The sequence below is a fragment of the Erithacus rubecula genome (genome assembly GCF_903797595.1).
Source record: "Erithacus rubecula genome assembly, chromosome: 2".
Taxonomy (NCBI): Eukaryota; Metazoa; Chordata; class Aves; order Passeriformes; family Muscicapidae; genus Erithacus; species Erithacus rubecula.
Window position 1 is genome coordinate 82790136 of NC_136685.1, and position 12558 is coordinate 82802693.

Sequence of the window (12558 nt, forward strand, 5' to 3'; positions counted from 1 at the left end):
ACTCAAGGGTTCTGCCATATATTTCTAAGCATGTGCCTTGAAAGGCCATTGCATGTAGTGATTTTAGTCCTGCTTTTCTTATTGTATTGCCAGTCTGATGTTAAAAAGCTCAGTTCTTGGTTCCAAGGCACTGCACAAACACCATTTTGTTGAAGTGGTAGTTACCAGGAGAAAAGGTAAGGGGGGAAACCAGTATGAGCTGCTAAAAATAGGTCTTAAATAATCAAGAAATCAGAAAGGAAGCAAGGTTTGACAGCTGCCCTGCCACTTGCTGTGTCTACAATATAGGGGCCTTTAAATGTGCACCCAGTACAAAATACAGGAGGCTTTTCTTGCAGTGCTAAAGAATAAATGCAGCTCTAAACAACAGGAAGTAAAGCAAGCATTTCATTGCAAAATACACGCTACAAGTCTAACATTATTTGTGTCTACAGCTCCCCGTGTTTCTCCTGTCACCAGAAATGGTGAAGAATTAATGCCTCTTGCTGCAGCTGCCCACAGTGAAAATTGATCCTTGGGGTACTCTGTGTTTTCATCCAACTCTGGTTAAACCCTAATGATGCTTTTTCTGGCCCTGAGGATGGCAAAGCAGTACTGGGGGGCAGCAAATCTTACACTGTCAGGGGATTCTGTTCCACTGCTGCTCCATTTCAAGCCCTTGATTTGGGTGGGGCGAGTACTTTGTAAGCCTTCAAGCCTGCCAGCAATCAGGGTACATTTTATTTCCTCGTGATTTGTTTGAAATGGTTCAAGCTGATCCTAATTTGACATCCTGTTTCCCTTATTCCACTGTCCCTTTCAGCAAAGTTTTTTCAGTACTTGTTTAAAAACCAGAGCCATCGAGGTTGTTTGTGTCTTTTGAAGGGATTGTAGTCCTGGTGCAGGAGTAGCAGCTCAAGGTTGGAGCTGTGCATTTCTTCCCTGAACTGCAGTGTCAGCAGCAGCCCAAGTATCACACACCCCTCCCAGCAAACCTCACTGGACCTGCATGTGACAGTGGCAACCTGGGGTGACAAAAACCCAGACCTGTTTTTTGCTTTTACTCCGAGGAGCAGCAGAAGGGCCTGTGCTGGCTCAGAAGCTGTGTAGCCTGTGAGTTCCCAGCTGCAGGAGGTAACAGGCCTGGGTTGCTCCTCAGCAGGGACTAGGTTCATTTTTGTGCCCAGCACAGGAGCTGTGCCAGCAGGAATGCCACCCTGCTGATGCTGCTGAAGCCAGGCGTTTCCTCTTCAAGCCTTGATAGGAAAAGGCAGCTGCAAAATCCCGCTGCAACTCAGGCACAGCCCTGCCAGCTAGGCGTGATTTCTTGTGTGTTTTGGCCAGCTGAGCCTGCTCTCTAATGAAATACACACTATAGGCATGCTGTGTTTCCTAGACTTTGTGCACTCATCTCCCTGTCCCTTGTGTCCAGTGGTTGCTGTGTCTCAACACACCCATTTTCCTCTTGACTCTAGGGGATCTCTCAGCAGCTCACAAGTGAGCCAGGAAAGAGGATGATATCCTCTGGTTTCAGCAAGAAAGAGGTGAGTTTGGGTGAATGAGCTTGGACTGTGAGAATTTGGCTTGTCTTCCTCAGAGCACCCACAGCCCTGGTAGCCAGAAGGAGTGACAGCTTCTGTCTAATGGGGTCAGATAGTAAACGGGGCCGTTTCCACACATGGTGGCTGGTGTGTAATTATACACTGGGCCCTGGCGTGTCTGCTCCTAATAGCACCCAGGACTCTTGGGAGTGACTCAGCCACTGCTTGGGGCTAATTATGGGCAGGTTGCACGAAAAACCCCCACAGCTCGATCCTGCCTGCTTCTCCTCCAGTGGATGGGTGTGCAGCAACAACCTGGAGTGGTCATGCAAAGCTCACACAGAAAGGGAAAATGCTGCTCGTGAGGAAAGGGCTTGTCAAAGCAAGGCTGAAAAGAATGCTCAGAGGTGCCTGATTTGAAGAGGAGGTGGGGTCTGTCAGGACATTGCTCAGGCAAATATGATTCCCTGTCTCTGGCATCACCCATTGCTGGAGTACTTTATAGGAGAGATTCAAAAATAACATGATCGCTCGGTCTGTCATGCTTGTGGATGGCAGGACTATTTCTTCTGCATTTGTCATGGCCATTTTGTTGAATTGGACATTATTTTTGTTGTGGTGCTTTAGAAATGGATCATGAGTCATGGCTCTTTTCAAAAATGACCCATGTATTCAGCACTGTTATCACAGTGGCGAAAGGGTCCCCACATTGACTGTACTGTGTGGAATGTTTGTTATATTCTCTTCTCCTGAGATACTTTGGAGCAGGCTCAAGAATCCAGGAAGATTAATTCAGGGCAAACATTTAGAAAGAAGGTGATGGAGGTTACCAACATCACTTTGTATAGAGCCCCATGTTTGCTAAGACCTTGTACTGCTTTTAAAGCATATACCTTAAAGAAACATCAGAAGTATCTCCCTGTGTCTAGTGTTGCATGCACAGAATTAGGGAAGTTGCAAGAACCTGTCAAAATGGATTTGCAGGCAGTTTTGTGACTGCTTCTTGCTATGTCTGTTGGACTGTGTTTATGGAGAAGAGTTACCAAAAATTCTGCCTCGAGAAGTGACACCATCAAATGCACAAATCTCCAGAGTATCAAGCCCACAGCAGAGAGCATTTCCACAATAACATGCAGTCCCACAGAGGAGGTGGTGCCCCCAGAGGTTGGAGCATGCTGGTCCTATCCAGCAACTGGAGATACACCTGCTTCAAGCAAAATGTGGGACTAAATGACCTGAAGACAAATCTTTCAGGCAACTTGGACGTGGTTTTATTTATTTTTAGATGCCTATGATACACACCTGTAAGTACAAACTATCTTCTTTAAAAATTGTTCAGAGGCAATAGAACTTGGAAACAAAATGAAAAGCTTAAGTGGTGAGATGCCATAAGTTTAATATTTCTAATCCTTTTTAGATCTTAGAAGGGCAAAACCATAAAATTTAAATAAGTTCAGTGTTAGCAGGCATGGCTGCAAAAATTGTGGCTGATGTTTGTACAACACAATGCTCTTAAGTAGCTGCCTAAGCTAATTCTGAGCAGAGCAGCTCAAGTACTTGTTGATGCACTGAATATGTATTGCATCATCCCTTCATTTTTATGAAAGGTACCTTGATGTTGCTTTGAAGAAAAACTGTGTTTGGATTTGAAAGTAGGCTGGGCTTCTGGAGCCAGTGCTCCGTGTATACAAACAAGATGCTTCTTCAGGGAGGAGCTGGGGCTAGAAACTGGTCCAACCTGCGCTGAATTCTGGTTGTTTAGACCACTTGAAGAGCAGTTTGCAAACAGGAAAGAGTTAAAACCGAGTTAAATGAGCTGCTTTGTGGGCAAGGGTATCCGGGCAGACTGGCAATTGTGGCAAGAAGCCCTGTGCATGCCAACCTGAGAGGCCTGTTTGCAGGGTAGTTAGCTTTTACATACTGACATCTTGCTATAGAAAAATAGGAATTGTTTTGAGGTTTGTCTTTGCACCTTGTCCTGCCACTCAAGATTAAATCTCTCAGACAAAACAAGCTGTTTGGGAGGCGGACCAAGAATGCCTTTACAGTGAAGAAAAATAAAAACACTCAGCCAACTGTGATTAACTATTGAATGCAAAACACTCCCTGGGTTTTGTTTATTTGTAGACTGTAGAAAAAGCTCACAAACGATGCCATGCTTTCAGTGTGAAAACACTTCAGCCTCTGCATCCCTCTGTTGCTGGGGGAAGGAAAGGATTTTATCCAAGCTGGTTCAGGAGGGGGCTTTTTTAAAAGATTTCTAAAAGTGTTGTTTATTTGTTTTTTGCAATGGCGATGTACCCGGTTTCCTCCCATTGTGCATATTCCTGCCTCCAGCTGTTCCAACCTGAGCTGGACTTCGGCTCCCTCCCCTCTCAGTCCACTGGGCAGGACAGGCTGAGGGCACCCAGCTCTGGCACGGTGCTGCCAGATGCAGCACAGAATCCCTGTGTCTTCCAAATGCTGGCCAGATGAGCACAGGGAGAAGTTGTCAGTAAAATAAAATCATTTTTTAAAAAGACAGAAAAGTGCCTGTGAGCAATTCTTATTGCTTGCAGGCAGCTGTGAGCATCCCCAAGTTTTGAGGCAACCTCTGGAAATGACAGTGGAGGAGCCCAGTGTGCTTTATGTGTAGATTTACCTGTTCATCTCAGCAAATGACAATATCCAGATGTACAGGCAGATTTGGGTTTCAGGGTAAGGAGAGAAGGTGGGTGCTGGCAGCCAGAGAGGGAGGGAGCAGAGGTTTATTGGCACTGAGGGCCTGGAACAGCACTGCTGGGTGTTGTGTTTGTGCTGGAAGGACTGAAGGTGGAGGTGAGTACGTGGAATTGTGCAGGATTGCTCTTCAAGGTCAAGGAAATGCAGAAAGTAAACAGTGTTAATTGGGAAAGAAAAACAGGATTATTAAGACTCCTTTGGCTCCAGTTTTCTAAATTGCAGGAGTCAAGGCATTTGTGTTTTGTTATTAACTTATTAGTGCATCTTTAAATGCAGTGCAGGACAGGTCTGTTGGGAATTTTGGCATTTAAAGCTGAGCTTTCATCCCTCCACTGCACACAGGCATAACTGAGCTCTTTAAAGGAAGGGCCATACAGTGCAGCTTCTCAACACTGGTTATCAACTGAGTGCAGATTAAAGCACAGGCTCTGCAGTGGTGCCTTCTGGCATCCCAGTACCACACATTTCATGGTGAAAGCAGAATCAGGGCTCCTCAGTCCCAGCTGCCCAGGCTGAGTCTCCATCACTTTAGTAAAGCTGCAAAGGAGACAGTCTTGACAGCAGGACAGTCAGAAACAGGCAATGAGATTTGGCCCAAAGAGAGTCTGCCTTGGGAGACTCTGCCTTCTATGAAACACAAGAGTATGCAGTTGTTTAATGCAGGATTAGGTGCTCCTGTGGTACAGCTGTTTTCTCAGGCTTAGACTAGTAAGCCTTTTGGTCCAGTTACTGAAGGTGTGATCAGGACACACCTGAATACACGGATATGTCAGGGTTTGGGGTTTTTTTGCTGTGTTTCTTTGTTTTGGTTTTTTTTTTTTCTTCAAGGGCTATTTAGCTTATTTTGTTGACAGAAAATATAAAGCCAGTTCTGGCCACTCCCTGAAGTCACAGGGAACAGACTGCCAAATTAACTCTTCCCATCAATTCACTATGTGACTCTTTAAAAACAAACCAGGATCCAAACCCCACTGCAGCCGTTTCTGTGCATGTGAGCAGCAGAACTGATAATATCTAATCAGCCTCTTTGCCAAGGCAAGACAGCAAGAAGTTCTTGCTTTATAACATTAAAAATGCTTTGTAGTTATATAGGACTTTTCATGTGAGGACATCAAAGTGCAGTACAGGTATTAATTAATTAATTAGGTTTCACAACACCTTTGTGAAGTATTTGTGTCCATTTTACAAACAAGGGACTGAGGCAGAAAGCAAGGATGTGATTTGTCCAGGGTGCTCTGTGGCAGGACAGGAGCCAGGCCCAGCCATGCTGCAGCCAGCAGTGCTGCTCCCACCCTGTCTGGGGCAGGGGGAAGCTGTGTCCAGTGTCACTATGAGAGTGGGAAATGGCTCTTCCTCAGCCTGAGCCTGGCAGCATTGGCATGCCCTGGGAGCACAGGCATTGCCTGCCAGCAGATGTGCCAAGAAGGGCAGTACACAGGCTCCTGCTGCTCTCACTCTGCCTCTGCAGCCACCTGGCCTGTGCCTGAGCTGGCACATCCTATCCTGCAGTCCTAAAGTTCCACAGCCCAGCACCACAATGGCCTGGGAGGCAGCATGGGAATGGCACAGGCTGAAGGTAGTGCCCCTCCCCAAGAGGCTCGGGGCTCTTCACCCCTCTCATCACCAGTACAGCCATGCCCTGAGTCATCAGTGAGAGATTTCAGTCCTTCAGACTGTTGCTGAGAGCTGGAAGGCTCTTGGCACTGGTGGGGAATAGGCAGGGTTTCCCCTGGAGGTTGCTGTCACCCACCTTGGCAGGCATCACCCAGGGCCAGGACACTTCTTCACCTGCCTCTTGAAGGCTCCAGCTGATGCCAGCTGTGCTCAGCACCCATCTCCCAGTCCCCTGCAGGAATGGGCCCTGCAGGAGGCACCAGTCCATGCCAGTCTTGTCAAAAACAAGGAAGCCAAGAAGAAGCTGCCATCACGACTCTGACGTGGCTAAGAGGAGGCACCATGTAGGCAGAGCTCGTAAGGATTCCCCTGCAGCTCCAAGCAAGGTGCCCAAACCCAGTGGGAAGAGGACAGTGCTCAATAGCTCTACCTGCTCCAAAACCTCTCAGTGGGCAGCACAGAAGGCCTGGGAGAAACAGGTTTGAGGGAAGTACTTGAGTCTGGGGCTGAGGGCAAGTGGCCAGGCTGGAAACCTCTTTCCCAACAGGAGGAAGGTGGGGGAGAACTGGCATGCTGCTGCTCAGCCAGCCTGCTCCAGCAGCAAGGTATTCTGGCCTCTCAGGAAACTGCCCCAGAGTCCTTTGATCATCAGAGAGAATAATGGAAAAATTTTATTTAATAGAGGTCAAATTAACATAGATTCCATTGGCTAAATGGGGAAAACCTTAAAATAGAAGATGTTCCTTAAAAAAAAAAATAAAATTAAGACCAGATGAGCTTTGTCCAACTGAGAAGCGTGAAAAGATCTTCCTAGCTCGCTGTGGTTATTTTGTAATAATCATGCATTGCACTGATATGTAATTGCATGCAGGCAGAACAGGAGTAGTGTGTAGTGCAGAACTGCCAGACACCATCAGCTACCCTGAAGTAAATCCTATTCATAGCAGTCCATGTTTTTCTGATACAACAGTAATTCCCTTCCCTGTGTCATTTTGCTGAGCAAGACCTCTTTCCCCGCTCCCTCCAAGTTTTGAGCCCATAACTTTGAAGGGATCTCATTTTTCATTCATTCTCCTTGAATCCTTAATGCTTAAGTGACTACAGTTTGTAAATTAACTATGCCAGAAGACAACATAGTATCAACTTTCAGCTCTCCTTAATCTCCACCAAATTTTTGATGTTTTGACTGAACTGAAATGTGGTAATTCCTCTAAAAGCATAACTAGAAAAAAAAAAGACAACAAATCCAGTTGGCCAAGGTATGGTCTTCAGGCCCCAGCTCAAATACAGCATTTAAGAACTTGCTTAACTTACTAATTGAAGTCAGTGGGATTTCAAGCACTTTGCTGAAATAGGAGATTCTGTGGACAGGGTTTGTGCCAGTACATTTGTAATACAGAAATAAAGTAGTGCCAGGTTTATTTTGGCTCTGGGTTTCTTTGTGGTGGTGATTGACAAATCCACAGAATTGGACTAACACCAGAGTGGTGATGACTATAAGAGAAGTGATGACAAGAAATAATAAATTTTGAACTGGCAACCACTTTAACTTGGGCAGACTGTAAACCTCTATGTAAGGGAAGAAACAGGTTGGTTTATGCTGATAAGTGCACTCTTTTCAGGAAGACCTCCAGTTAACCACCAACTAATGTGCTGGGACAGCTAAAAATTTTGAAGCAAATCCTTTTGTAAGTGGTGTAACTGCACTAAAGCTTTTGGAAGTGGACAGGTTTACATCACACGATAGTCTAGTCATATAATCTTATAATCATTTTGAAAAAACATCATTTCCTGGACAAAAAGATTTTTTGCCTTTGCATTGCAGGCAATAGAACAGAGCTCAGCATGGTAAGGGATTTTTGTGTCTGTTTGCTGGAGGATGTCCAAACCCACCCCACTAACCAATAAATCACTACCTAATTGAAAAGATTCACAGAAACAGATTACAACATCAGGGATGGAACCAGTACGGTAGGAATTAGACTGACAATGTCCATACGTAGGGTGTGGTATCAAAAGCTGATCTTGCAGCCTGCCCCCACTTGCCCTTCTCCCTCCTCTTCCTCCTCCTGCCTCTCCTTGCTGCCTGATTGCTCTCTTCATCATCCTGCCTGATCTAGTGCATACCTGGTCACGTGGAGTTAGTTCAACTCACTAACCCAGGGAAATAAAACCTTAAAAAAAACTTTAAAAACCTTTTTAAAAAGCTGTGTTTTTCGGGTGGGTTCTTTCTTTCCTGTTTTAGTGAGTTGACTCATTACAGCTCCATCAGCCAGTGCCAGCAGGGAGAGCGTGGCTGGGGGGAACCTTGGTCCTACTGTGTGTACAGGCAGTTATTCTGGCTTTGGCCACCTCATGATACCTTAACTGTGGCATGGCAATTTCCACTTTACTGACACAGGACAACATGGACAAGTTATTGCCGGTACATCAAAGACCTGGAAAAAATTAATCAACAGCACCTCCGAGCTATTAGGCATAGACTGTAGTTAGATAAAATCATAAATAATGAAATCCCATAAGGGTGTTGCACAACAAGTATTGAAGCAAAGCTCATAAAACTCTTTCCTGCTGCATTTGAGCCTTTTCCTTCCACAGAAGACATTGCTTTCTAAAAGTGATTTTTTTTTTTTTTTTTATTAGCAAAACTCCTGCTGGGCAGAGGCGGGAAGGGCCCCAGCCCATGTGATGTCAGGATAAATATGTGGGAAGCCAATGCAGCAGAAAATCCAGCCAGAGGAATGTCTGGTGCAGGGTGAGTGGTGCAGGAGCAGGCTGGCTGCCTCTCCCACCGTCCGCAGCGCCTGCGAGGTGCTCGGGCTCTGCCCGTGGCCAGGGCTGGCAGGGAGGGCAGCACTGCACTGGCTCATCCCACTGTGCCTCCAGCTCTCCCACCTCTGGGGGAATGCATCCCAAAACACTGTGTTCCCTTCCCAAGGGCACCCTGAGCAAGGAGAAACGGATGGGCCTGTCTATCTGATGCAGAAGCAATTAGCCTGGGCTTTAATGAAGGGTTTTAGCATCTGAGTGTAGCAAACCTTAACAAAAGACCTTTGCATTAGACTCTGCAAATTTGTTGTAAGCAACAAGTAACAAGAGCAGATTTAGAGATAAAGATAATGAAAAACACTGCATTCTCTTGCCTAAATGCCTATAAATCAAGACCTTGGCTCTTCTCTGCAGAAATGTGCTCAGATGTAATTGGAAACAGGCAACAGTGATCTGAAACACCCGATCGAGCTCAGTTTGCAATGGCTTGGGTGATGAGGTCTCTGGTACTAGAGAGGCTCTCCCTTCCTAAGTGAGTGGTCAGTAACTGTGCCTCCATCCTGCCTGTCCATTTTATCCATTTTATCTGAAGCTGCCCAGGGATTTGGCAGCAATGGAATGTGCCCTCGAGTCCTGTGGCTGAGGCGGGTTCTGTGGGGCCATTGGCACGCTGGCCAGGTAGGGGACCTGGGCTGGCAGAGGGCCCTCTGTGTGGGGAGGAAGAGGAAGGGGAAGGGCTCCTCTGACCACAAGCCTGGAGCAGAGGCTGTGTGCTGCCGCTGTTGTGCTGAGGGCGTTTCCTCCGCACATGGCACAGCCATGTCAGCTCCCCTTCCCTTTGCTCCACAGGGGGAGAAGTTCCCATCACCTCCAGCACGGCCATGAGGATCCCCTGTGATGGAGAAGAGGCACTGCGTTTCTTCTGGCAGTGCTCATGGCACAGAGCCTCAGCTGTGGTGACCCAGTTTGAACTCACAGGCCAATTAGCTGTCCAAAAGACAATTGCACAGGAAAGCTGTGCCAGTGTAAGACAAGTCATCATTGTGCCACCATTCACACACCTCGTGTAGATACTCTTCAGTTTAACTGCCACCTCTGTGTGAAGTGCTTCTTTCAAAGTGAAAAGGCTGTTTTCATCCAGAGCCCTCCAGAAGACGTCACAGTGCTGTAATTATATCAGCAATAAACAGTGGAGCTGCCATGGAGAGAGGAGCAAGCACAGCAAGGAGTTCTGCAGGACGCTGGTGCCAAGCCAGATCAAGGCAATAGAATTTATAGCTGCTATTATCTGCGTGAGGTACATTTATGACTCCCCTCCCTGCTGCTCTGATATCTTCAAATCTCACAATATTTGTATATTAATTCCCATAACATTCCTGTAGGTAAGGAAATTGCAAACAAGAAGCCCTGTACTGAAGCATCTTCATGCACATGGAGCTGGGTTTGGAAGGTGAGGAAACATGAGAAATTTCCAGCAGTTACAGGTACATCCATGAAAATTAACCAAATAACGTGATGTAAGTAGTTGGGCTATCTACAAGGTAAACAGCTAAATTCCTCTGGGTTGGGCTGTGCAAGGGTTCAGACTAGATGATGACAGTGAGCCTTTATCACTTTAAAAATATACCTGAAGTTGCAACTAGAGCAGCCCTGATCTGAGACTCCTTGATACTGGATGGTTGGAGGCATAGGAAAATGAAAGTGTTCCAAACACTGAGATTCATAACAGGAAGGGGACATAAATGAAGTTTTGATCATTTGAGGTTTTAAACACTGTTTCAATTCTGTCCCTGATTCCTCAACATGTGATTTATTACACATTACTTTCAGAAATTACTAATCTCTCATAAAGCAGCAGAAGGTACTGCTACAGGATACAGGATAAATGAAACAGCATCACTTTTCTGTTACTCAGAAAGCCTACACACTGATACGGGGTGTTCATACTTCCATGTCATTTTTGCCTAAATTTTTTGCTATGACATAGATTGCATTGTACTACAAAATGAAAATTATGTTTTTTCCCCCCACTTCTTCAAGTGTGATCTTCTAGGGGAGGGCACCCTTGAGCAGAGTCCAGCAGGCTGAGCCAGTGTGCAGTCTGAGGCTGTTCTCTGCAGGAGGGTTTGCAGTCTGGCAACTGCAGCTGACAATTTCTCCTTCCATGCCTGTCCCTGAGTCCTGACAATTGCTCTTGGACAAGCCTGGCCTCAGCTCTCCATGCTGTTCAATGACAATAATTATTCATACTTACTTTGGGGAGTATAATTAATACTTGTAAAGCACTTTGAGATCCTTGGATGAAAGAGTCTGTTGACAGACAAAATGCTTTTATGGTGACTGTCAAATTAAGGTCCTCCGAGCTTCCTCAGCAATTGAAGAGTTAATTAGCTCATGCCAGGAAGCTGCCAGCCTCAGCAGAGACAGGGTGCTGGGTATGAAGTGCCCATCCCTGGCCTTTCCTCACTGTTGAAGAAACTCCTTCCCCATTCATGCTTCTTAGGAGACAATGTCCTTGTAACACACACATGCACTTTGCCTCTTCCAGCAGGTTGTGTTGGAACCATTTTCCTCTCTTTCCCTGGTGTGTATCTCACATCCCAGCTATTGGGGAGCTTGGTGTCAAGTTCCTGCTGCCAGACCTAAGCCAAGTCACTTTTCCTTCACACTTGAGGAGCACAGCTCATCCCCTAGACAAGTTACTTTTATCCACAGGTCAGAACTTTCCCAGAGAAGCCTGGCTGGGGCTGGAGTGGCAGGGGGACAAGCTGAGCTCTTCAGGAAGGAGGTGCTGCCCAACTGGCAGCAGGAAACCAGCTGCGTTTCCTGGGCAGGTCCCAGCCTGGTAGGGCACACACGAGGAGGGCACCCATGAGTAAACCCTGCACTCATCAGGCACAGCCTCAGGTCTCTGTATGCAGATCAGGGAACTCTGCCCCCCTTGGGGACCCCATCCTTGAGCACCACGTGGGAAATCAAAAATTATTTTAGCAAAGGGGAACTCAGTCATGGTTTGGGGCAGACACCACAGTTGTACTCTCAAAGCTGAGATGAGCAAAAGGCTACGACATAGCTTTTCTTGGCAACCTTTGCCCTTCCCCACATCAGCACAGCTTTGGGTGGGCAGCACTCGGGACTGGTGTGTGCAGACCCCTCTTGTGTGGCTCACACAAGGCTGAAACAGCTCATGGAAAGCACACCAGCTGCTGTATGGGCAAAACCTCATACCCAGAGCAGTCACAGCATCATGCTTGTACTAGTTCAGCTCAACAAGGGTCTGCAGAGGGTCAAAGGTCTTAAAGGGTCTTAAAGCCTTGGGATGACTTGTGAGAAAACAGGAGCTGTCCTTGCCAGGACAGCCACAGAGAGGATGAAATCCAGGGTGGGTGGCAGCAGCTGGGCTCCCTGGTTCACAGTGCATCTCCATGTCAGCATCAGCACCCGTCACTGCAGCTCCAGCCTGGCTGGACAGCACTGCCCCATTCCCCTCTGCCGCATGGAGGGGATGAGAGTGGCTGTGTTTGCACAGGTGATGGCAGCTGATTACCCTCTGTGTCACTCCCTCTCTAGCTGGCTGCTGGTTTCCTTTCTCAGCTCTCAGGGTGCACTAAAGCAGCCTTGCACTGCCTGTGTCCAGCACCACCAAGCCTGCCTGCCTCTGGGCTCACAGCTTTCCTGTCACACAGCTTCTGCTGCTTGCCATGGCAGAGCATGGTGCCTTCTTTTCCTGCACAGACCATGGGTGTCCCCAGCAATGTGTCCTCAGGGACATCTTCCAGCTGAGCACACTAAAAGATATTTCACTCCTGTTGCTTTCCAAAAGTATTTAAGAACATAAAGTGCAAATCTGGTGCTCAAAGTCCTTCCTTCTGACCAGCCTTCACCTGGGAAAAATCCCCAAAGAAAATCATACATTCCTCTCCCCGGGTGGGAA